The sequence below is a fragment of the Staurois parvus genome, unplaced genomic scaffold (assembly GCF_062004578.1).
Source record: "Staurois parvus isolate SC_StPar_1 unplaced genomic scaffold, SC_StPar_1.0 ptg000321l, whole genome shotgun sequence".
Taxonomy (NCBI): Eukaryota; Metazoa; Chordata; class Amphibia; order Anura; family Ranidae; genus Staurois; species Staurois parvus.
Window position 1 is genome coordinate 4730040 of NW_028318117.1, and position 25262 is coordinate 4755301.

Genomic DNA, 25262 nt, shown 5'->3' on the forward strand with positions numbered 1-25262 from the left:
ATCTCCAAAAGCCTTGATGTTCATGTGTCCATGGTAAGACAGACTGTCTACAAATGGAGAAAGTTTAGCACTGTTGCTACTCTCCCTAGGCGTGGTCGTCCTGTAAAAATGACTGCAAGAGCACAGCGCAGAATACTGCATGAGGTAAAGAAGAATCCCAGAGTGTCAGCTAAAGACCTACAGAAATCTCTGGCACATGCTAACATTTTTGTAGACACATCTACAATAAGGAAAACATTAAACAAGAATGGAGTACATGGGAGGACACCACGGAGGAAGCCATTGTTGTCCAAAAAGAATATTGCAGCACGTTTGAAGTTTGCAAAAGAGCACCTAGATGTTCCACAGCACTACTGGGAAAATATACTGTGGACAGATGAAACCAAGATTGAGTTGTTTGGGAAGAACACCCAACACTATGTGTGGAGAAAAAATGGCACAGCACACCAACATCAAAACCTCATTCCCACTGTAAAACATGGCGGAGGGAGCGTCATGGTTTGGGGCTGCTTTGCTGCCTCAGGGCCTGGACAGATTGTTGTCATTGATGGGAAAATGAATTCCAGAGTTTATCAAGACATTTTGCAGGAAAACGTAGGACCATCTGTCCGCCAACTGAAGCTCCGCAGAGGATGGGTGATGCAACAGGACAATGACCCAAAGCATACAAGTAATTCAACAAAACAATGGCTGCAACAGCACAGAATACGCCTTCTGGAGTGGCCCAGTCAGAGTCCTGACCTCAACCCGATTGAAATGCTGTGGCATGACCTTAAGAGAGCGATTCACACCAGACATCCCAAGAATATTGCTACACTGAAACAGTTTTGTGAAGAGGAGAGGTCCAAAATTACTCCAGATCAATGTGCAGGTCTGATCTGCAACTACAGGAAACGTTTGGTTGAGGTTATTGCTGCCAAAGGAGGGTCAACCAGTTATTAAGTCCAAAGGATCACATACTTTTTCCTCCCTGCACTGTGAATGTTTACATGTTATGTGCAATTAAACCATGGCAACATCTAATGTTTGTGTAGTATTATGTTCAGCAGACTGTGTTCTTCTATTGTGACTTAGATGACGTTCAGAGCACATTTTATGCCCAAATCATGCAAAACTCCAAGTAATCCCAAGGGGTTCACATACTTCTTCTTGCAACTGTACATCCATTTTCATACATTTTAGCGCAGGTCAGTGAATTGGCCCTAAAAGCAAACCCTTCACCTCAGGGGTGTCCAAACTTTTTTCAAAGAGGGCCACATTGGATAAAGTGAACATGGTGGAGGGCTGAACATTTTTCCAAACATTCTTTGAACCATTACAATTAAATGCAAATAAATTATTTTATGCCAAGTTACCGTATTTTTCACCGTATAAGACGCACCTGACCATAAGACGCACCTAGGTTTTAGAGGCAGAAAACAGGAAAAAAAAAATTCTGAACTAATGGACTGCAGACACAGTACAGGAGATGACCAGAGACTGCGGACAGCACAGGGATGACCAGAGACTGCGGACAGCACAGGGATGACCAGAGACTGCGGACAGTACAGATGACTGCTGACCTTTGGGGAGGTGGGGAGCGGGTACCTGAATTTGACAGGTACCCGCTCTTACTTCCGCAGTTGTTCTTTGATCTTACCTGTTCCTCGATCCAGCCACGCGCTGTCTTCCCGGCTTCTGTAATGGCGCTCGGCATGACAGCCGGGTGCCCAGTGCGCATGAGCGAGAAGCACTTTGTGATTGGTCCGGCGGCTTCTGGGATCTGTCATGTGTCCCAGGTACCGCCTTACCATTCACAAAAAGCACCGCTTCTTGCGCATGCGCACTTGGCACCCGGCTGGCATGCCCAGCGCCCACACTACAGAAGCCGGGAAGACAGCGCGCCGCTGGATAGAGGAACAGGTAAGGTCCCGCTGCAGAGCTGAGCGGCTGGCCCGGTATTCTGACATGGCCGCGGTGGAAATACCGGACCGGCCGCTCCATAAGACACACTGACATTGAGGGCCGTATTAAACCGACCCGCGGGCCGGACTTTGGACATGCCTGCTTTACCTGAATGCATTCCTTACTGTGACTTTCCCCTCCCACTAATTGCCAGAGTCCTGTATTGATCCAGAGCTGTGCCCATCTGCCAGTCTTCTCTCCCGCTCTCAGAAGCTTGGCTGAGAGCAGTGGGAGCCATTGGCTCCTGCTGCTATCAGTCAAATCCTGTGAGCAGAGTGCTGGGGCGGGGCCAAACCACGCTGTGTGTATGAATGGACACACACAGCCAGGCTCAGGATTAAGCGGCTTGCTATGGGGGCAGACACAGAAGAGCAGGAGCTTAGATCGCTGTCGGGGACCCTAGAAGAGGAGGTTCTGGTCCACTCTGTGCAATACTATTTCACAGAGCAGGTAATATGTTATTTAACTTTAAATAATGGTCTTTAAAAACTGAAACTTTTGTGATCAAGTTCATTGTTATGTCAATGCACCTCAGCACTTTGTGGCCCTGTGTGTACAAATGCAGCATCTTCATTTCATGCAGCTCTCTGCGGTGTTGTAGTGTGAATGGTTCTCTTCGTTCTCCAGGGCAGATTCTACATTGTGTCAGGGAAACTATCGTTTGTTTTCCTGGAAGACAATATTGGGCTAGGTGGGCTCAACCTGCATGTTGCAGAGCAGCTCTAGAAATAAACAAGTGCAGCCATGTTACAGGAGACAGGCTCACACAGACGCCATAGTTTCCATGCCTTGCACTGATGAGCGCTAACAAGCATGAACGGACGACCACTGGTTGTGTCCTACATTGCATGTGCGCTACGAACCAGCTCCTCTGGAGTGTCTTCGGCCTCTTCAACACCAAGAACTGCTTTGCATGTCTCCACCCACTACTCTGAGCAGAGAAATAACCCCCCTTCTTGTTTTCGGTTCTGACAGAAGTGACGCGATATGAATGTTTCACATGACTCCGCTGCGCTCCAGACAGCCGGCCGCGCATGCGCAGTGCGCCCTCCCTGCGTCATTCTCTATTATCCTCCCCTCCCTTCAGCGCCTCTCCCGCCGTCCACGCCTAGATCACGGCGCTGGCTTTGCGCGTGCGCGGCCAACTGATCCCGCCTCCTCTCTCTCTCCCCTCCTTCCCTGCAGCCGGCCGGTCGCTCGCTCCCTCCTCCCCTACAGCGGTTGATATGACGTCACCGCGCTGCTGATCTCCGTTTCGTTGACAGCGCGGCGGCGGCTGCCCACAGTGCCCGGCGGAAGGGATAGGCAGGAGAGGAGGGTGGCGCGGGAAAGCATTCCGGCTTCTCCGCAGTGACACGGCCTGTGACAATAAAAGGAATCAACCCGTGAGGAGGCTTCCTGCCGCCCTTCGTGCCCAGCCCCTCAGCTCGCTTTTTTTTTTTTACAGACTTGTTTTTCTCCGCTGTGGTTGTTCTCGCCTTGTATTGGGAGCCTCTCTCTCCCTCAGCCGGCACACACCACCCTTCCAAAGACCTTCCTGAGGAGGAGCCGGCCCCGGGAGCGGCCATTACCAGTCACCGCGCTGTGCGCCCCGATGAGTCTTCCGGTAAGTGGCGGCCTGGTGCTCTCATCTGCTGTGGGGGTGACCGTGAAGGACGGACCGGCGGGCCGGGGCCTGGTCCTGACGATGTGGCTGCAGCTGCCGCCTCCTCCTCCCCCCTCCCTCCCTTCATCTTCTTCTCTGCCTCTCAAAATGGCGGCCAGCCGTTACTGCTTCTACACCAGAGGGGGGCTGCTGGGAAGGAGGCTCGGGGGGGCCCCGCTGGATGCTGGGGAGGGAAGATGCTGGGCGAGGCTGTCCGGCCATAACTCCCTTCATCAGTGTGAGGAGAGGGCTTGGGCCCACATCTGCAGTGTGCTGCATCATCCGGGCCAGCTGCTGGGGACCTGTCATCATAGACTGACACATCACCCCTCAGGGTCTGCATGGCACACCTCTCACCTGGCATCAGAGGGTCAACACCTGACAGGTCTACCCATAAACCCCAATATAGGGTCTGACATAGTGCCAGCATCAGAGGGTCAACACCTATCCTGGGAACCCCCCAATACATGACGGGTCTACCCATAGACCCCAATCTGGTTCTTGCCAAATAGTGCCCAACATCAGGGGTCTACAGAAACCTGGGGAATACCTGACAGGTCTACCCATCGACCTCAATCTGGTGTCTGCTAAATAGTGCCCAACATCGGGGTTCTACGCACAGCTGGGGAACACCTGACAGGTCTACCCATAAACCTCAATCTGGTGTCTGCCAAATAGTGCCCAACATCGGGGGTCTACACAAACCTGGGGAACACCTGACAGGTCTACCCATGAACCTCAATCTGGTGCCTGCTAATTAGTGCCCAACATCGGGGGTCTACACAAAGCTGGGGAACACCTGACAGGTCTACCCATCGACCTCAATCTGGTGTCTGCTAAATAGTGCCCAACATCAGGTGTCTACACAAAGCTGGGGAACACCTGACAGGTCTACCCATCAACCTTAATCTGGTGCCTGCTAATTAGTGCCCAACATCGTGGGTCTACACAAACCTGGGGAACACCTGACAGGTCTACCCATAAACCTCAATCTGGTGTCTGCTGAATAGTGCTCAACACTGGGGGGGGGTCTACACAAACCTGGGAAACACCTGACGGGTCTTCTCATAAGCCTCAATCTGGTGTCTGCCAAATAGAGCCCATTATCGAGGGGTCTACACAAACCTGGGGAACACCTGACAGGTCTACCCATAAACCTCAATCTGTTGTCTGCTGAATATTACCCAACATCGGGGGGTCTACAGAATCTTGGGTAACACCTGACAAGTCTACCCATAAACAGTCTGGTGTCTGGCGAATAGTGCCTGGCATCAGAGGGTCTACACATACCCAGGAACTCCCCCCCCCCAAACACCTGACCAATCTACCCATGAATCCTAGTCTGTCGTCTGCTTGACCCCAGAGGGTCATCCACTCCTGTGAGTGCAGAGCTTACAAAGCTGGGACAAGTGGCCTGGGCTCTCCACGAATGATCTGCAGTGGTCCTTCTTGCACCAATCTTGGTTTATCTTGCAGTAGGCCTGAAATGGCAACTCTGCATCTGGCCCAGTCACAGTACGGCTGCTCTATGCTCAGTACTCTTCCTTGACAGCTGGAGGAAGGCAGGTTCCCTGTAGCAGCTTTTCTCAGCTTTTGTTCCTGGAGGAACCCATGAGATAATTTTTTGATCTTGAGGGAACCCTTGCAAAAAATAACAAGTATCGGGTCGGTGGGAAGAGTGCTTCATATGTTGGTGGCTAGTGGAAGGATGTCCCCTTTACAGTAGAAAGTCTGTGTCAAGATTGGCCCTCTTAGGGTCACCATACACGTTGCAATCTAACCATCCAGTCTTTGTACAATTAACTGTAGATCTACCAAAATATGTAATATGAGAACTTGCCTCAACTATATCAATTTTCTCTCCTCTCAGGCAGGTCCTTGCACTACACAGCTTGTTGGTAGATCTAAAGAAGTTTGTACAGTTAGATTGCTATGTGTGGTAAGCTTTACATTGGGGTGGGGGAATCAGTAGGAAGACTGTCCCACCTCTACAGTGGGGCGGTCAGTGGGAAGGCTGTCCCACCTCTACAGTGGGGGGGGGGGGGTGTCAGTGGGAAGACTGTCCCTACTCTACATTGGAGGTAAGCCACCCCTACAGACCTCTTTAAAGATCAGCAGTGTAATGCTGCTGACCCTGCCAAGTGGTGTTGGTCCTGGAACTATGAAGACACCAGCAGACAGGAAGTCAATGAGCCACAGCTCAAGGAACCCCTAGCAACCTCTGGGGGAACCCTACGTTTCCTTGGAACCCTGTTTGAGAATGGCTGCTTTACAGGACAAGATGACTACAGGAGCTCTTGGAGAAGATTACAATTTTTCTTGTGTGATTTGATCTGACGGTTTTTACGTCTGCATATTATCAGGTTATGGCCTGTTCCCCCTGTGTAATCTGCACTAGGGCCCAAGCTTAGGGGGTCTTCTAAGACTTCCCTGCCGGCCATATGTAACCTGAAAGAAACTTTCATGCTGGATGGCATTAGCAATTGAATTTCAAGTTGTTTATGGAGGTTGTTGTGAATGTTTCATGCTATGGTATTGTGGGTCAGGAGATATATATGCTTCAAGTAACAATGCATTTTTCTCTTTTCTACTCCACTTAATGTTATATATGCGATAATAAAACAAGACTGTTCAGATTTACACTTTAAGTGTCTAATTTCATGTAAAGCTGATTCAATATCTAGTTTTCAGACCAGCCATACTCAACCAGGGTTCTTCCAGAGGTTGCATAGGGGTCTCCTAAGCTGTGGCTGATTGATCGTCCATCTTATAGTTCAGGGCCAGCACTATTTGGCAGAGCCAGCTACATGACCCAGTGATCTTTTTAGCTGGCTGTAAGGTTGGTATTCTCATCACTACTGAAAGGGGCATTCTTCCTAATAAACACAGCATGAGGGGCATTTTCCCCATTGACCCTCAGTGAATTGGTTTTAGTAATGGTTCCCTACGACCTGAGAATTATAGGGGTTCCTCTTTGGTAAAAAGCCTGGTAAAGACGGTCTTAGAGCTTACAGCTAAAACAATATTCATTTTTTTAAAGTTAGATTATATAATTCTGACAGTGGAAGATTTGGAATGTATATACCTACATACCGACATTTTCTCCTGTTCAGGCCTTGCGTTTTGCTATCCAGTACATTAATTTTGTATGCATGTTGTGAGAAAACTACGGCCATTCTGAACACTTGATGTAGCAGGGGGATTTGCAGTAATGCACACTGATGTATTGAAGATGAGATTGTGGTAGGCGGGGAGTGGGAGATGGCTGAATCACTCTAGGTGTGTGTGTGTGTTGTGCACACCCTTGTTTTATATATTGCTTATATCACCTCTTTGTGAAGATGATGCTGTGATATTATCCTCTGGATGTATAGCCCAGAGATGGATCTTTATTCAATAAATATTCCAAGATCAATGACTGAAGAGGAATCCCTTTCTTTCAGCTTGTTTTTTTCAAGCACAAATACTAAATGCTGCTAATAAGAATGAAATCTAGTCTGTGGTTTTTGCTGGTCAATGTAGAGAATAAAAAGATACTGTGCTTGTCTGGACCTTGTTTGTGGGATCACACGGATGGATGCTGCGCACTGACAGTGGAGACTGGGTGGAGTAAGGAGGCTAAAGCTTTGCAATGGCTGTTATCATGACTCCTAGAATCATTTCATAGCATCTCTGGAAAGCTGCATCATAGTATTATAGCATTTCTAACACTATTTGCTTGTTTCTGTTTTGGAAGGATTCAAACCTAAGGCTAGTAAGCTTTTATAAATGGGAATGATATGCAAATAACTGCAACATGAAAAATGACTAGTCATGGTTCGGGGTTGTTTAGCTGGCTGCAGTCTTAAATGCACTTGTTGAGGGATTTGTCTATCTTGCATCACGTTGCCCTATGCTTATGAGAAATTATGAATGCTTGGGTTTTTCTGGGTTTGATAACTTTTCTTTGGTGCAACGGTGTTTGCTGTGTGCTCAGAATCAATGAAATGGTTTGTTCTGTGTTAGATTGGTCTACTTGGGGTGAACTTTGCCTTTAGTTCTAGTGCTCTGTGTTGGTATATGATGTTCACATTCACTTCCTGGGTGTCCTATGGACTTTAGAACAATGCTTTGGTACAGTGTGGCATGCTCTTTGTGAGGTGTCTGTGTAAAGGTGTTTTTTTGCTGAGGTTTTTTTTTTCCTTCTTTGTGTCGTCTTCTTTTTGTATTTCCATGACATCATTTTTGCATCTTGTGTTTTACATGTTGTTATTTTGTTACCACATACCTTTATGTATTCAAAGGGAATATGGCAGTTCTCTCATCTGCACGTTGTCTGTTGCATACTTTTTTTAAAATTTAAAACGCATTTTTTTTTGTTAAAAATGTAATCAACTTTGTGCCTTAATAATTACCAATTTAAAGTCACCTGTCTGGTCCACTGGTTATCTGTTTATAAATCCTCACTCTTTGTCTCATTGCATGCCACTCCTACAATGCAGTGCTTGCTTAATGCTTTGAAAGTTCTCTATTGCATCATTCTCTAGCTTTGTTTTTTTAAATCTGACAAGGTTATTTTTTTTTTAATCATCCTTTCTTGTGCATCCCTATTCCAAATTTACTGCTAAATGAAACCATGTTCTTATGCCATTATGTTTTTAGACACAAAGGAAGTTTGACACCTGCTCATCGCGTGTGTTCATTTTTTTTTTCCTGTGATGTTATGCATCAGTTTGGCTTTGTTTAGCTGCTCCTGTGCAAAGCATGTGAGCTTCCCAGTCAAATCTTCTATTGTGGGCTCCTCTGTATATTTAAATAAGGAATACATCTTTTGTGCTGTTCTCTTGTTCTGTATTATCCTATTGGTAATTGCTTAATACCTTTTACGAATTAATATACAAATATTTCCCAAAGCAAATGCTAACTAAAACTTAGCATTCCTTGTTATATGCATATGAAAGATGATCTGCTCTGCTGTTTTCCTAGTGGAGGAAACCAAACAGTTAAAGTAACCCTTCCATATCTTTAGTGCTTGAATATGAAAACCTAATGATTTTTGTTTTATAGTAAAAATAGGGTCTTGTTTAGCTAGGCAGTTGAAGGAGCAATGCTTATACACCAATAGGAAATGATAATCAGACGTACCTGACAAGTCTATTGTAAACTGATATGAATGGGTTACTTATATTTGCACTGTCTCTTCAAATAAAATTTATTTTTAGCACAATGCTTCCTTGTCATTTGGGACTATGGTTGTTATAAGGATGTACTTCTAGCTTCTGTCCAAGGGTTTGCTGCATTATATAGCTTTTGGTTGTATTTTATTTTTACATTATTGAGAATAACTGAACTATAAGTAAATTTACATCACTCCCAGGTTAACTTCTCAACTTTTTGGGTAACTGTACGCAATCTGCCTGCATTTAGGGTCTTGGTGAGCTGGTCGTTGTGAAATGTTGCTGGTGTTTTTTATGCTACTACTTTTGTTTTTAAGGATTTTTGCAGAGTTTGTCTGCCCCCCCCCATCATATCTTCTGAAGCTTATTGGCATATATAAATGTGGCACACACGAAGACAAAAAAAAAAAAAAAAGTCCAGAAACATTTGAGCTGTGATACTGTTAAAGCAGCAGCTTCCTGCTTTCTCTGCTTTTCTTTCCAAACCTCCTGTTGGGGAGCACACACCCATTTTGTCATCCCAAGTCACCTGATCCTCCTCCTTAGGACTGCATCTCATCATACCTAAAAGTTTCCAAAATGTGGATCCGCTTAAAATCTCAGACTGCCTGTCTTGTTTGTGTAGGCAGCATGCTCATGCCAGCATATGTTGTCTATTCCCATGAGTGTGCACAACAAGGTGGCTTTATAGGACTCTGGAAACCGGAAAGCAGGGCCAGCAATTCGGGGATTAGGGAAATGACAGGAAAAGAAATCATTAAAACATGAAGGAGCTGCACACAATATAAGGCCCCATTTACAGTATGACACCAGGCTTCGTATATATATGTGCATTTTTGTTTTTAATCATGCTACATGCATGGGCCAGCTTATTAATTTCAGCTTTGTGCTTCCAGCTTCATGTGGTTTTTAATTACATTTTTTTTTTAAAGGAAAACGTGTGTGTTTTCTGCATTTTAGGTTGCAATGAAGCACAACACACATTTTTTTGCGCATTTTGTAAATGCACCTAAAATCACGCAATTTTGCAAGTGGTAATAAAATGCTATAATGTGAATGCAGCCTATGCCATGAGGTCCGCTGCTGGAATAGTTTAAAAATATTTAGCATCCAATATCTGTTAAGTAGAGCTGTTAAATATGTTGAACCGTTTGTATTTCAGTTTTAGGCATTTATTTCAGATGGGTTCATCAGCAGTTGTTAACACCAATGTTGACTGTGCTGAACCCTGTATTGTTGATCCCTGATATGTTCTATGGACTTCAGGCACCAAAACGGAGCACGTTTCTGTCAAAGGAGCTTCGTGTTTTATAGCATCCTTATTACCTAATTAACGTCTGGTTATTGGTAGTGAATCCATAACTGTGTAATTGCTAAGAAGAGGGCTACTTACCATGAAGGGCATGGAAGTACATGCAACTCCGCCCTCTCAATAACTAACACTAACTGTGTTGTCCCTATGGAAAGCTCACTTCCTTAAGCTGGCCATATATTATACCAGGCCTTGAAATTTCCACTCGCCTGCTCGCTAATGGAAATTATGGTGGGGGTGAGTGTGTCCCCCAGGGCCGTCTTGCTGAGCAGGCTCGGAGCTCAGGCTGGATCGGTCATTGGCACTGGGAGCCATCAGACTGCTCAATAGCTGAGCGCAGTGAAAGCAAAGGAAGGAGTGTGTGCTATGCTTTTTGCCTCCCCCCTAGAGTGCAGTACTCAGCTCTGTGAATGAACAACGAAGTACTGCAACTTTATATAGGGCTGTAGGTCTACCTAATTTCAGCTCACTCTGGTCACATGATCCTCTATGCCAGCCAGTGGTGGCTTCAGGGGAGAGGAGAGAGCACTTAACAGCGTGCGTGTCTGTGTATGCATGTACATGTGTCTGTATGTACGTGTGTGTTTGTGTATGCATGTACATGTGTCTGTATGTACGTGTGTGTTTGTGTATGTACGTACATGTGTCTGTGCATGTGTATTTCTGTGTATGTACATGTATCTGTGTGTATGCACGTGCCCATGTGTGTGTGTGTACAGGTGTCTCTGTTTGTGTTTGTTGGTGGCGAGTAACTTTTAAGCCCTGTATTATACAATTTTCTTATTCAATATCCCTTGGATTTACCTTCAACTATGTAGTGCAAAGGCCTGTTTGATTGCATACAAATTGAGAGTGTTTAGGTTTGGCCTCATATTATATGGTTTTGATAAATCTAAAAGAAATTTGTACAATAAAACTGTATAATGTATGGCCAGCCTTAGGGTTTTGGGATATTTCTATTGAATACTGTTCTCACATCCGATTTCCCAATGTACAGCATCTTATTGTTGACACTTTACAGCATTCCCAGTAAGTTAAACCATGATAGTTTTTAGAAATCTTTCACTGTTGTCACTGTAAACTTACAACTAAGTTGCTTTGCACAGTACAATGTAGTTTGTTATATGCTGATTTTGTGAATTTATAATGTAACTAAAACAAAGAATTGGTTGTAACTGGCCTTAAAGTGAGCAAAGATTTGATGGGTTTTGTAAAGAGAGAATGGGTAGTCAGTAGTGGTGCACCGAAATGAAAATTTAATATATTTTTCAAACGCAATTTTTTGGGAAAAAATACTTTTAATGATTAAAATTAAAAAACACAACATATACCTCAATTTTTCTTTTTTTAAAATGTGAAAGATGATGTTATGCCGAGTAAATAGATACCCAACCTGTCATGCTTTAAAATTGCGTACACTCGTGGAACAGCGTCAAACTATGGTACTTAAAAATCTCCATGGGTGACGTAAAAGATTTCCACAGGTTACCAGTGTAAAGTTAGAGGGGTTCTAGTGCTATAATTATTGCTCTTGCTCTGGCGTTTGTGGCGATGCCTCACGTGTGGTTTGAACACCGTTTACATACGTATGCGTTCACCACTATGTGCGAGGATCAATTTAAACTTTTTTTTTTTTTTTCTTACTCTATCCCTTTAAAAAAATGTTTAATCACTTTTATTCCTATCACAAGGAATGCTCGTGTCCCTTGTGATAGAAATAATTAGTGATCGGTCCTCTTTATGGAGAGATACGGGGTCAATAAGACCCCACATCTCTCCTCTACAATGTAAAGCATTAGATCAAAAAAAAGCATTGATAATGCTTTAAAAAAAAAAAAAAAAGGCCTTGTTTACAAGGCACCGGAAGTGACATTGCTCCGGTCCTCCAAGGGCATAGAGGTGAGTGGAGGACATCTTTCCTTCACTTCTCTCTATGCCCAGCGCTGGGATTGTTTCTGTGGTTTCTCAGGTAAGGCTGAGAACTACCAGGCGGCAGCGGCGAGGGGGCGGGGTTATTTTTGGCATCTGTATTGGTGCTTATTTTCATATCTAACAACCGATAGGGTTGTTTTAGTCCGAAACGTTTAAGCCACTGAAATTTCGGTGCATCCCTAGTAGTCAGGTTTATCCCTCCACACGCAATCATTACGATAGTGATCTCCTAAATCCTAAAGCGGAAATGAAGTCTGCAGAATACCCCTGAAGAACAGAGACTCTGGGGATGCAGCTGTTGGATCTCACTGGCTGCTAGCATCTTCTGGGTACCAGGTCTTTGGCCTCTGGATTAGCTGGTGGGGACAAGGCATTTTCAGTGCATGTGTACGGTAGTCCTTCTTCATCTCTGCACACTGGCAATATGCATGTTTATCAGAATATTGTGAACAGACAACTTTGTTTTATTAAATAGATGCCTCTTATGCAGTAAAAAGCCCCCAACCACCCTTTTTTTTTTCTTTGTTACTTTACTAATATTTACTCATTTTTGGTTCCACTTTAAATATTGGCTATGCTGTACTCAGAGTATAAGGTTTGTTGCAATTTATTTCTATAGACTAGATTGATCATTGGTTGCTTTGAAATTTTCAACATGGAAGAAAATCTGTAGTGCAACCCAATCATGTGGATTAAAGCAGTGTAAAATCCAAAACAAACCTATTGCAGATTACCAGTCATTAGATGTGGTGACTACATCAGTTTTTTTTTGTTTTTTTTTTGGCATTTTTCTCACCTGGTGATCTCGCCAGTAACACCCTTCCTTGGGTGTCTTGGGGTATCTACACTCTGGATGAAGGAGAAACAGACACCTTTTGGACAGCAGCATTGTTGGTCTGGGAAAAGGGGAATGTTAGGCAGATTTTAGATACACTAAACCAGGGGTGCTCAACCTGTGGCCCTTAGAGCCCTCTGATGTGACCCTTGACCTCCAACCAGGGAAACATTTTTTTTGTTTATCCTGCGGGTTTGATGCTTTTTCTGAAAGCATGAGTTTTAGTGTGCTTTGAGAGTGCACCACACCCGCAAGACATAATAGAAGTCTATGGAAAAGCGCCACTAACCTGCAGGAAAGCCGCAAGTGCACTGTGCTGCAACTCTGGTGCAGGTAAACCATATTGCATCAGTGTGAAAGCCGCATTATAGGGGGCTCAGGACAGTAAGGACTCGTTTACATTTGTGGTTTTGGGGGCGGTAAAACGCCATAGTTGAGATGTTTTTACCACACCTCTCTATCCCTGGGGTAGCGTCAGTGGTTGCAGTGGTGACCCTGCCGCAGGCTCCAGGGGGCCTGCGCAGCCTTCCTGCCACATTTTGTTTTACGCTTGGACAGGAGGGGTGGTGGGGCGGCATATACAAGAACTGTTTCTCTCCATTCTCATCCTGAAACCGCTGAAAGTTGGCTTCTCCTTCTCTCCCTCCCGCTGGCATTAAAAAAAAAAAAAAGTGAAATTCTGAACCATTTCATCTTATTGTGGCCCACGACTGGTTAACGTGACCCTCACTCCTCAATGGGTTGAGCACCCCTACACTAAAGAAATTGAACCCAAACTCCAGCTAACACTTATGTTTTACATAAATATAAGCTGATTATTTTAAGTAGCCCACCATCAGTGGTAAATGTTTTGACTTAATCCTCTAATTGCTAAATCTGCTGAATAGCTTGTTCTGCTGTAAAACAGACAAAAGCCGGCCATACATGGATCGAAATTCAGCTGGTGCTGATTATTATACATTATTATTATACAGTATTTATAAAGCGCCAATGGTTCACTCAGCGCTGTACATTACAGTGATCAGTGTATTCTGATGGCGGGGATGTCTCCCTGCTGTCAGAATACTATAGTGCAGAGGGAGGGATTCCCCCATCCACACGGTGTGTGGATGAAGGAACCAAGTCTTTTTATTTCGTTCAACCTGCTGGTTGGTATGGCCAGCCTTACAGGTTGGATCACCAGGTGAAAAGAGCCTAAAAAACAACTAACGCAGCCATCACATCAAAGTATTAATAAGCTGCAATATGATTGCTTTTGTGTTTTATGCAACTTTAAAATTTAGTTGCGTCACCTGTCCATGCAAAAACTATTCTTGCATAGTTTTGATTGTCCTCTCTTGGATATTCGAGTTCAGTATGAAGACCTGACTCCTTAATTTCATTCAGAAATTACTTTGAAGATGTTTGGAAAGAAATGACAAGGAATGTCCTTGCTGACCTATGAAAATTGCTAGCTGATTGGTGGTTACCCTAGACAACTGGCTTGAGTATCTCGTGTCACTGACCTGGAATAAGTAGATTAGGAAACTGAGCTTTCAGAAGTCCTTGTCCAAATAAGCAAGGATTTCAGAATGACGTCTTGACACCTAGCATTTTCTGGAAGAGTGGTCTGCAATGACAGCTTCAGGGCCCTTTCACCCCATAGCACAGTTCTTGCTTATCTGTACATTAAAGTGCATTGTGTTGAGCAGTTCATTCAAAATGCAAAATGTTTTTCAGCGCAGTGCAACACAACACACGGAGTACATGCATCTGTTTGCTGTATGCAAGAATGAGGTGCGTTGAATTGCAACACTGATGCACATTATGAATAAAAGGGAAATAAAGCCCTTAAGGGCTAATTTGCACCAGATACTTTGGGGATACTCTGGCAGCTCTTTCCAGTGCAGGCCCAATGCATAGACCGTTCAAAATGGCTTGTTTCCTAGGGTGGCATTCACACCACAGCATTGTCGTGTGCACTGAAAAAAGCACCATACCACTGCATTGCTTTGCTATTCACCTGTGGTGAATTGAACTGTATTGAAATGTCACGTGTGGGTGGGGGCATGCACTGAGGTTGGCACACACCAATAGGCGTGTGAACAGCGTGGATTGCTGCTGTGAATGTGCCCTTTTAAGTTGACATTTTTCCCCATTCGCTAAAAATCAAAGCAGCATACAGCGTTGCATGCTGATATAAAATCATCTTACATTCAGTAAACAAACATATTTTATAACATTTACTGTTTTCCTTTTCCGGTTTTAAGACACTGATGCAGTCACCCTGGCCTTACCTCTGCATTCTGGTAAGTTCTGTCATGTTCCAGGAGGCTGACCCAGCGTTTTATGCATAGTTCCAGGAAATAAAGGCAGATGGATTCATCTGCCCTTATTAAAAGTAGTCACTATTCGAATAATGGGAATAAAAAGAAAAATAAGTTATGCAAAGAATAAAAAGCCTGAAATGATCTCCGTATCTGTTTGTAGATTGCCATTACTAAACTTTTTTTTTTTTTTTTTACCCTTTCCCACCGACAGTACTCCTATGCAGCCTCACAGAGGTGGGCCTTTATATGTATGGCCGCATATATATATATATATACAGTGAGGACCATAAATATTGGGACATGGACACAATTCTAACATTTTTGGTTCTATACACCACCACAATGGATTTGAAATGAAACGAACAAGATGTGCTTTAACTGCAGACTGTCAGCTTTAATTTGAGGGTATTTACATCCAAATCAGGTGAACGGTGTAGGAACTACAACAGTTTGAATATGTGCCCCCCACTTGTTAAGGGACCAAAAGTAATGGGACAGAATAATAATCCTAAATCAAACTTTCACTTTTTAATACTTGGTTGCAAATCCTTTGCAGTCAATTACAGCCTGAAGTCTGGAACGCATAGACATCACCAGACGCTGGGTTTCATCCCTGGTGATGCTCTGCCAGGCCTCTACTGCAACTGTCTTCAGTTCCTGCTTGTTCTTGGGGCATTTTCCCTTCAGTTTTGTCTTCAGCAAGTGAAATGCATGCTCAATCGGATTCAGGTCAGGTGATTGACTTGGCCATTGCAGAACATTCCACTTCTTTCCCTTAAAAAACTCTTTGGTTGCTTTTGCAGTATGCTTTGGGTCATTGTCCATCTGCACTGTGAAGCGGCGTCCAATGAGTTCTGAAGCATTTGGCTGAATATGAGCAGATAATATTGCCCAAAACACTTCAGAATTCCTCCTGCTGCTTTTGTCAGCAGTCACATCATCAATAAATACAAGAGAACCAGTTCCATTGGCAGCCATACATGCCCACGCCATGACACTACCACCACCATGCTTCACTGATGAGGTGGTATGCTTAGGATCATGAGCAGTTTCTTTCCTTCTCCATACTCTTCTCTTCCCATCACTCTGGTACAAGTTGATCTTGGTCTCATCTGTCCATAGGATGTTGTTCCAGAACTGTGAAGGCTTTTTTAGATGTCGTTTGGCAAACTCTAATCTGGCCTTCCTGTTTTTGAGGCTCACCAATGGTTTACATCTTGTGGTGAACCCTCTGTATTCACTCTGGTGAAGTCTTCTGTTGATTGTTGACTTTGACACACATACACCTACCTCCTGGAGAGTGTTCTTGATCTGGCCAACTGTTGTGAAGGGTGTTTTCTTCACCAGGGAAAGAATTCTTTGGTCATCCAGTTGTTTTCCGTGGTCTTCCGGTGTTGCTGAGCTCACCAATTCGTTCCTTATTTTTAAGAATGTTCCAAACAGTTGTTTTGGCCACGCCTAATGTTTCTGCTATATCTCTGATGGGTTTGTTTCGTTTTTTTCAGCCTAATGATGGCTTGCTTCACTGATAGTGACAGCTCTTTGGATTTCATCTTGAGAGTTGACAGCAACAGATTCCAAATGCAAATAGCACACTTGAAATGAACTCTGGACCTTTTATCTGCTCATTGTAATTGGGATAATGAGGGAATAACATACACCTGGCCATGGAACAGCTGAGAAGCCAATTGTCCCATTACTTTTGGTCCCTTAACAAGTGGGAGGCACAAATGCAAACTGTTGCAATTCCTACACCGTTCACCTGATTTGGATGTAAATACCCTCAAATTAAAGCTGACAGTCTGCAGTTAAAGCACATCTTGTTTGTTTCATTTCAAATTCATTGTGGTGGTGTATAGAGCCAAAAATGTTAGAATTGTGTCGATGTCCCAATATTTATGGTCCGGACTGCATGTCTTTGTGCTGGGAGTGTATCGCAAAGTGCACTCCCAACACAGACTTGGCTAATTGCTGTGATGGCCTGTCGCTGTAACAAAAAATTAAATTTGTATAATTTTCAGTTTGCACTGTGGTGGAGCACAGCACTGCATGGTGTGGACGTTTTACCACTAATGGTGCTCGTAAAGTGATGTGCAGCCGGGACACTTATGATACTAGCATAGACGAATGCTGGTGGACTGTTCTATTGGGTGTGGGTTATTGGTACTATTTCTTAATTTGCATTTTCTTTGATTTGCGGCACTGAAAGTCTGGTATTAACTCCCGCAGATAATGGTGCATATTTGACCAATATGAATTGTATTTTAATGATTTTTATGACATGTTCATCTGTTGTCAGTATTCAAAATTGTGAATGCCATTGCTAGCACTGTTTTTCAGATTTGCATTTATTTGAACAAAGATTATTTGGGATTAGGTTTTCACAGCCCTGCGAGTTTGCTTTCAACACATCCTATATAATGTTTTGCAGCATTGAGATTGTGGTTGCATGTTTAGTTCAAATGTTGGGAATGTGGTATAAAGCCCAGTATATTTTTCATTTTTATCTCACCATGTTTATTTCTGGTTTCATGCTATTGGAGAATTGGTCACTTGTATAGATAGCACTGGGGGTTGGGTAGAACTCCTTCACATATTTTTATTTGCAGCACTGTGACTGTGGTCACACTGCTAAGGTGCATTTTAAAGATATACTTTGTTTTGTCTATACTTGTTAGTTATAAACAAAGTACTAAGCAGCACACTGTCACAAAGCTCAAAATAAATTATAATGTAATTTTCTAAGTTATGGTAGTAGCAAGAAATGTCCAGCTAAAAATAAAAAAAAAAAATTATTTTTTAAAATTTTGGGACATTTTTTTTTTTTTTTTTTTTGATAACCACTTGAAGACTGCAATACACCTATATAAATGTTGCGGTTTTCAAGTGGTTTACCGGGGTTATGGCTATCGGTGTTACTTACTGGTGCATTCAAGAAAAGATCCAACAGTGCAGCCAGCTGAAGATGGAGGCGATGAGAGAGACTATGGTCTCTGATCGCCTCTATCATGATGGAAAACTGGAGCAACGTCGTGACATCGGCGGCGGATGTTAACAATTTTTTTTTCTTTTCTAAAGCACAAGTTCAAAAATGTGTTTTTTGTTTTTTTTTTTAATCTTTTTTATCTTTTCATTATAAAGGTAAATGAGAGATTTGGGGTCTTTTTGACCCCCGATACCTCCTTAATCGCTTCCCGTCCGCCCTATAGCAGAAATACTATAGCACGGGTGCACAAAATCGTGTGTGTGTATATACATACAGTTGTGTTCAAAATAATAGTGTGTTGAAAAAAGTGAATAAAGCTCAAAATACTTCTAATAGCTTTTATTTCCATACACACAAATGCATTGGGAACACTACACATTCTATTCCAAATCAAAACATGAAGAAAAATAGATCAAATTTGTGTTGTTCCTCTAAAAAAAAAATGTAAGAAAAGTGAATATTAGACTGTTCAAAAAAATAGCAGGGTTTGTATTCTTCTTTACAAACTCAAACATTCACTATATAAACTGAGAAATGTTTGAAGATTTTGCTTTCCTTTGAATCAATTAATATTTCGTTGTATAAGCACTGTTTGTGAGAACTGCTGTACATCTGTGTTGCATGGAGTCAGCCAACCTCTGGCACCTGTGAACAGGTACTCCAGCCCAGGATGATTGGACTACATTCCACAGTTCTTCTCTATTTCTTGGTTTTGCCTCAGAAACTGCATTTTTGATGTCACCCCAAAAGTTTTCTATTGGAGTAAGATCCGGGGATTGGGCTGGCCACTCCATAACGTCAATCTTGTTGGTCTGGAACCAAGATGTTGCACGTTTACTGGTGTGTTTGGGGTCGTTGTCTTGTTGGAACACCCATTTCAAGGGCATTTCCTCTTCAGCATAAGGCAGCATGACCTCTTCAAGTATTCTGATGTATTCAAACTGATCCATGATCCCTGGTATGTGATAAAGAGGCTCAACACCGTAGGATGAGAAACATCCCCATATCATGATGCTTGCGCAACCATGCTTCACTGTCTTCACAGTGTACTGTAGCTTGAATTCAGTGTTTGGGGGTCGTCTGACAAACTGTCTCCGGCCACTAGACACAAAAAGAACCATCTTACTTTCATCAGTCCACAAAATGTTGCGCCATTTCTCTTTAGGCCAGTCAATGTGCTCTTTGGCAAATTGTAACCTCTTCAGCACATGTCTTTTTTTCAACAGTGGGACTTTGCGGGGGCTTCTTGCAGATAGCTTGGCTTCACATAGGCGTCTTCTAATTGTAACAGTACTCACAGGTAACTTTAGACCTTCTTTGATCTTCCTGGAGCTGATTGTTGGCTGAGTCCTTGCCATTTTGACTATTCTTCTATCCATTCGAATGGTAGTTTTTCGCTTCCACATCTTTCAGTTTTTGGTTGCCATTTTGAAGCATTTGCGATCATTTTAGCTGAGCAGCCTATCATTTTCTGCACTTCTTTATGTTTTCCCTTTTCCAATCAACTTTTTAATCAAGGTACGCTGTTCTTCTGAACAATGTCTGGAACGACCCATTTTCCTCAGAATTTCAGAGAGAAATGCACTGTAACCAGCATGTACAACATTTGCTGCCTTCCTTCCTTAAATAAGGGCAATAATTGCCACCTGTTTTTCAAAGAATGAATGACCTCACTAATAGAACTCCACACCGCTATTATTTTGAACATGCCCCTTTCAATTAGTGATTCAATTACACAGAATCAGCAGCTTGCATGTCATGACTGTTGGGTCTGTTGGATTTCTATTACTCTACTACACCTGCTAGTAAATTATTTGCCATGTAGAAATATAATTTTTACAAAAAACAGTGATTGATCAGGTTAGTGATGTCTGACTGCTATTATTTTGAACACAACTGTATGTGTGTGTGTGTATATATGTGTATATGTGTGTGTGTGTATGTATATATATATATATATATATATATATATATATATATATATATATATATATATATAGATATATATATAGATATTGTGTGATTTTGCATTTCCGGGTAGGGGGTGCATCCCCTACCCGTGCCACCATTCCGGCCGCAGCTGTTAATCACTGGGTCCTGGCGGGTAATTACTCGACTGCACCCGGTGATTTCCGAAGTTCTCCGACGGGGAGGACAACTGTTTTTTTTACTAACAGTCCTCCTCCCTGTCAGCTCAGGCACACTGCTCTGGATGGCTGTGCACACTTGACATGGCTCCCTAGTAAAACACTCCCTGCACACTCTTTGATCGCCCCTCATGTTAACTCCTTCCTGCTCGGTGCCATTAGTACAGTGTCAAGTGTTTTTTTTTTTTTTTTTTTTTTTTTTTTTTTTTTTTGCTCTTATCACTGTATTGGTATCACTGGGGATGTCAGTGGCACCAAGTCAGTTCTCTTCCAGCGTCAGAATATCCGCCGCAATCCTGCTATAAGTTGCTGATTGCTGCCATTACTAGTAAAAATAACAAATTCCAGTATATATACCGCCATTTGTAAAGGTTATGACTTTTACGTAAACCAATTAATTTACACGTATTAGGATTTTTTTTTTTTTAGAAAAGACATTAACAGAATACATTTTGGTCTGAATTTTATAACGAAATGTATTTTTTTATTTTTTTACTGGACGTGTTTAATAGCAAAAAGTCAAAAATATTGTTTTCTTTCTCAATGCACATGTTTGTTATCGCTGTGAAAGTTAGTGAGGGCAGTAATTCTCATGCTAGACCTCCTCTAATTCTCCACAGGTAACCTGTAAAAAATTTTAAAGCATCACCTATGGAGGTTAAGTACTGTAGTTTGTTGCCATTACACAAACGTGCTCAATTTTTAAGCATGACATGTTAGGTATTAACTCTCTCGTAGCATCCTCTTTCATATTTTACAAAAGCATTGGGCTATATGTCTTATTTATTTTAATTCACTAAAGAGTATTTTTTCCAAAAAAAAGTGCATTTGAAAACCTCTGCACAAACACTACGTGACAAAACAAATTGCAATGATTGTCATTTCATGCTCTAGGGTCTTTGCTAAAAAGAAAATTTGTTTGGGGGTATAAGTAATTTTCTAGAAAAAAATCTGAATTTAAAATTTTAAAACCAAAAATTGCAGAAAAATCCTTGGTCTTCAAGTGGATATTAAAAAAAAAAAAAAAAAAAAATCCGGAGAAATCTGTTGCCATTTACCTCCAAAAGAAAGTCCAAATTGTCCTGAGAAAACAAGGTATAATCCACCAGGATGCACAAAGTAGTTATGGTGATATGTACAGTTTTACTAGCAGAGCTTATGAATATCCATATAAAAGAACAAATGGGCAGCAGTGACCATAACTTGATTTCATTTGTTAGCTGTAAACAGCAAGCACATAGGGGAAAAATTAAAAGCGCTCAATTTTTAGAGCGCTAATTTTCCAAGGCTGAGAGCTGCTCTCCAAGACTTAGACTGGGAGGGAATATTGGCATTGATGAACACAACACAGAAATGGGAGTTCTTCAAAAAGACTATGTGAACACATCGCAAAATATATTCCCATGGGCAACAAGTTTAAAAGGCTAAAAATCAAACCTATGTGGCTTTTATGGCCAAAGTTAAAGCTATAGATACTAAGAAAAGAGCGTTTATTAAATATAACAATGAAGGAATGCTATCATCATTTAAACATTACAAAGAATATAACAGAATATGCAAAAAGGAAATAAAGGCTGCAAAAATTAAAAAAAAAACGACAGATTGCAAAAGATAGCAGGACCAACCCCCAAAAATTCTTAAAATCTATTAATAGTAAAAAGATCCAGTCTGAGAATGTAGGCCCTTTACAAAATAATCTAGAGTGGGTGACGGGGACAAAGAGCAAATTTTTTAAATACCTTCTTCAGCTCTGTGTATACAAAGGAGCATGGGGGAGCTCTTGTCCATAATGGGCATGGTATTGACACAGCTCCAGAAGATCCACATTGGTTCACAATTGATATGATCCAAAAATATTTAGACAGAATAAAGGTGAATAAAGCACCTGGACCGGAAGGCATACACCCACGGGGTCTTTTAAAGAATTGAGCTCTGTCATTTCAAAGCCATTGTTTCTAATTTTTAGGGACTTTTTAATGACTGACATAGTATCACTGGATTGTCGGAAGGCCAATGTGGTGCCAATATTTAAAAAGGGGTCAAAATCTTTACCAAGTAATTATAGACCTGTTAGTTTAACTTCTATAGTTGGGAAGATACTGGAGAGTTTAATAAAAGACCACATAGATGAGTTCTTGCTGTAAAAAAAAAAAAATATTTTAAGCAACAGGCAGTATAGATTCATATAGAAACAGAAGTTGTCAAACAAATCTGATTTCTTTTTATGAGGGGGTGAGTAAAACCTTGGACAGAGGGGTGGTGGTGGACGTGGTTATACTTGATTTTGCAAAAGCGTTTGATACAGTTCCCCACATACAGCTAATGTGGTAAAGTCTACAGGCTTGGAAAAATCAGTATGTAAATGGCTAGAAAACTGGCTAAAAGACCGAATTTAGAGAGTAGTGGTTAATGATTCGTATTCTGAATGGTCTACGGTTGTCAGTGGTGTACCCCAAGGTTCAGTGTTGGGACCCTTACCTTTTTAATATATTTATAAATAATATAGGGTCTGGGATTTAAAATCCCATTTCAGTCTTTGCAGATGACGCCAAGCTGTGCAGTGGAATAACGTCCTTACAGGATGTCTGCAATTTACAAGCCGACCTCAATGCACTGTTTAATTGGGCAACTATGTGGCAAATGCGGTTTAATGTTGATAAATGTAAGGTTATGCACTTGGGGGCTAAGAATATGCATGCATCATACATACTAGGGGGAGTACAACTGGGGGAATCAATGGTGGAGAAGGATCTGGGAGTTCTGGTAGATCACAAGCTTGATAATGGCATGCAATGCCAAGCTGCAGTTTCTAAAGCGAGCAAAATCCTCTCTTGTATTAAAAGAGGTAAAGACTCCAGAGAGAGATATCATATTACCCCTCTACAAATCATTAGTAATACCTCATCTGGAATATGCAGTTCAGTTCTGGGTACCAATTCACAAAAAAGAACATTGGGGAACTGGAGAAAGTACAGAGCAGGGCAACCAAACTGATAAGAGGCATGGAGGAGATCAGCTATGAGGAAAGATTAGAGGAACTGAATTTATTCTCTTGAGAAGAGGAGATTAAGGGGGGATATGATCAACATGTATAAATACATCAGTGGTTCATATAGTGAACTCAGTGTGGAGTTATTCACCCTGAGGTCATCACAGAGGACAAGGGGGCGCTCTTTACGTCAGGAGGAAAAGAAATTTAATCTGCAAACACGGAAAGGTGTCTTCACAGTGAAAGCTGTGAAAATATGGAATAGACCCCCTCAAGAGTTTGGTCTAGCCAACTCAGTGGATTGCTTTAAAAAGGCCTGGATTCTTTCTTGGTTACACAGCATATAACTGGATACTAACATGTATAGGTAAAGTTGATCCAGGTAATATCCGATTGCCTCTTGGTGGATCAGAAAGGATTTTTTTCCCCCTGCAGGAGCAAATTGGATCATGCTTTGCTGGTTTTTTTTTTTTTTTTTTGCCTTCCTCTTGGTCAACTGTGGGCATACGATTATAACTTTTTTTTTTTCAGCCAGACTATGTAACTATATCAAAGTTGCAAAATTGTGTTCCGGCATTAACATTTTGTTTTATCCTCAGTCACTAATGGATTAAGGTGCCTGTGTTGTAACCCTAAGGGAAGTTCCTTTTTAAAGAAAACTAATGCAGTTGCCACATCTAAGGACTGTTAAGCCTAATTCTTTTACCATTTTAGATGCACTTAAGGTTACATTCACACTTCTGCCGTGCGGGGACATGCACAAAATCGTGTGCTTTTCCGCAATGCACAGCCCTTTTTGTAGATGCCCAGAGGTGCTATTAATTCTTTATGGCACCCATACCCCTTTTGCTAATGTGCCTATAACAAAACACATGGTAAAGCACCATGCGTTTTTGGTGTGGTACTTTCTTGCACATAGGGCAGCTCTAATTGAATGCCCTAAACATGATGCACAAAAATGCATGAGTACTCCTTCCACCTGCATTAGTGTGAATGGAACCTAAGTGAAATAAATCTGGCATTGGCTGTAAGGAGAATTTTGTTAGTATTTTTATTTTTGCAACAAAAAAAATATTGCAAACAAATGAACATTTCCAGCTTTGAACAGACTGCTTTATAATTATTACATAAGACTTCATGCATGAAAGCTGACAAGGTAATTTATAAATTATGAATGAAGAAAATAAACTCTACTTCTGAATTGGCTTTAGTTGTTACTTTTGCAGGCTGTGCATGGCTTTTAATTTTTTTGGCTGATAACACAGTTGGGGGTCCATTTGCACTTCTGCGTTTCCCTGTGGTAAACTGCACTGTCCACTATGGGGTAACCTTGCATATCCAGTATCTGTATCTTAAGTTGTCTGGTGTGGTTTACATTCCTGCACAGAAATGAGGTTGATTATGTGAGATGGGCTAATGTAATGACTTATCAGTGAGCCCTGCAAAAGCAATTGGCACCTAAAGCAAACTTTTTTTCCCCTCTGAGAACCATTGGGGTTTCATTGACCAAGTCTCCTGAAAATGCTAGTTCTCTGGCTAGTACACTTACCATCTGGGTTCAAGAAAGGTTTGAGTTACTAACCTGAAACAAGTATGTATGTTTGCAAAGTCATATGTCCTTATTAACATGCTTGTTCTAGGTAATGGATGTAAGGAAAGGAAGCAATAGAGTAAACAGCCATAAGACTAGCATTTGTAGAATGAGTAGCATTGGAAGCCGCTATCTCTCAGGATAGGTTTTCTTTCTTAATAAATCTTGGCCACAATTTATTCAATTTATTTTCTTAGTTAAAAAAAAAACCCAAATTAGTTTATAACCACAAATTATATTAAAAAAAGTTTTACATTATTTTTACATTTTTTTTTTTTAATACTGTCACCCTAGCAGTACAGTGTCACCATAGTGACACTGTACTACTTGCGGGGAGTGATTATTTATATATATATATATATATATATATATATATTTTATATATACATCTTTTTTTTTTTTTTTTGCACTGATTG

The 25262-nt window shown here is 41.8% G+C and overlaps 1 protein-coding gene across 1 annotated transcript in view; it reads left to right on the plus strand.

Annotated features, from left to right (window-relative positions):
• Window positions 1-3134: 3134 nt before the first annotated feature.
• PAFAH1B1 (platelet activating factor acetylhydrolase 1b regulatory subunit 1) overlaps window positions 3135-25262 on the plus strand; it is a 132849-nt gene continuing 110721 nt past the window's right edge. The window contains exon 1 of the mRNA XM_089683772.1: window positions 3135-3550. The gene's annotated coding sequence lies outside the window, so the exon portion shown is untranslated. The remainder of the gene's footprint in view (window positions 3551-25262) is intronic.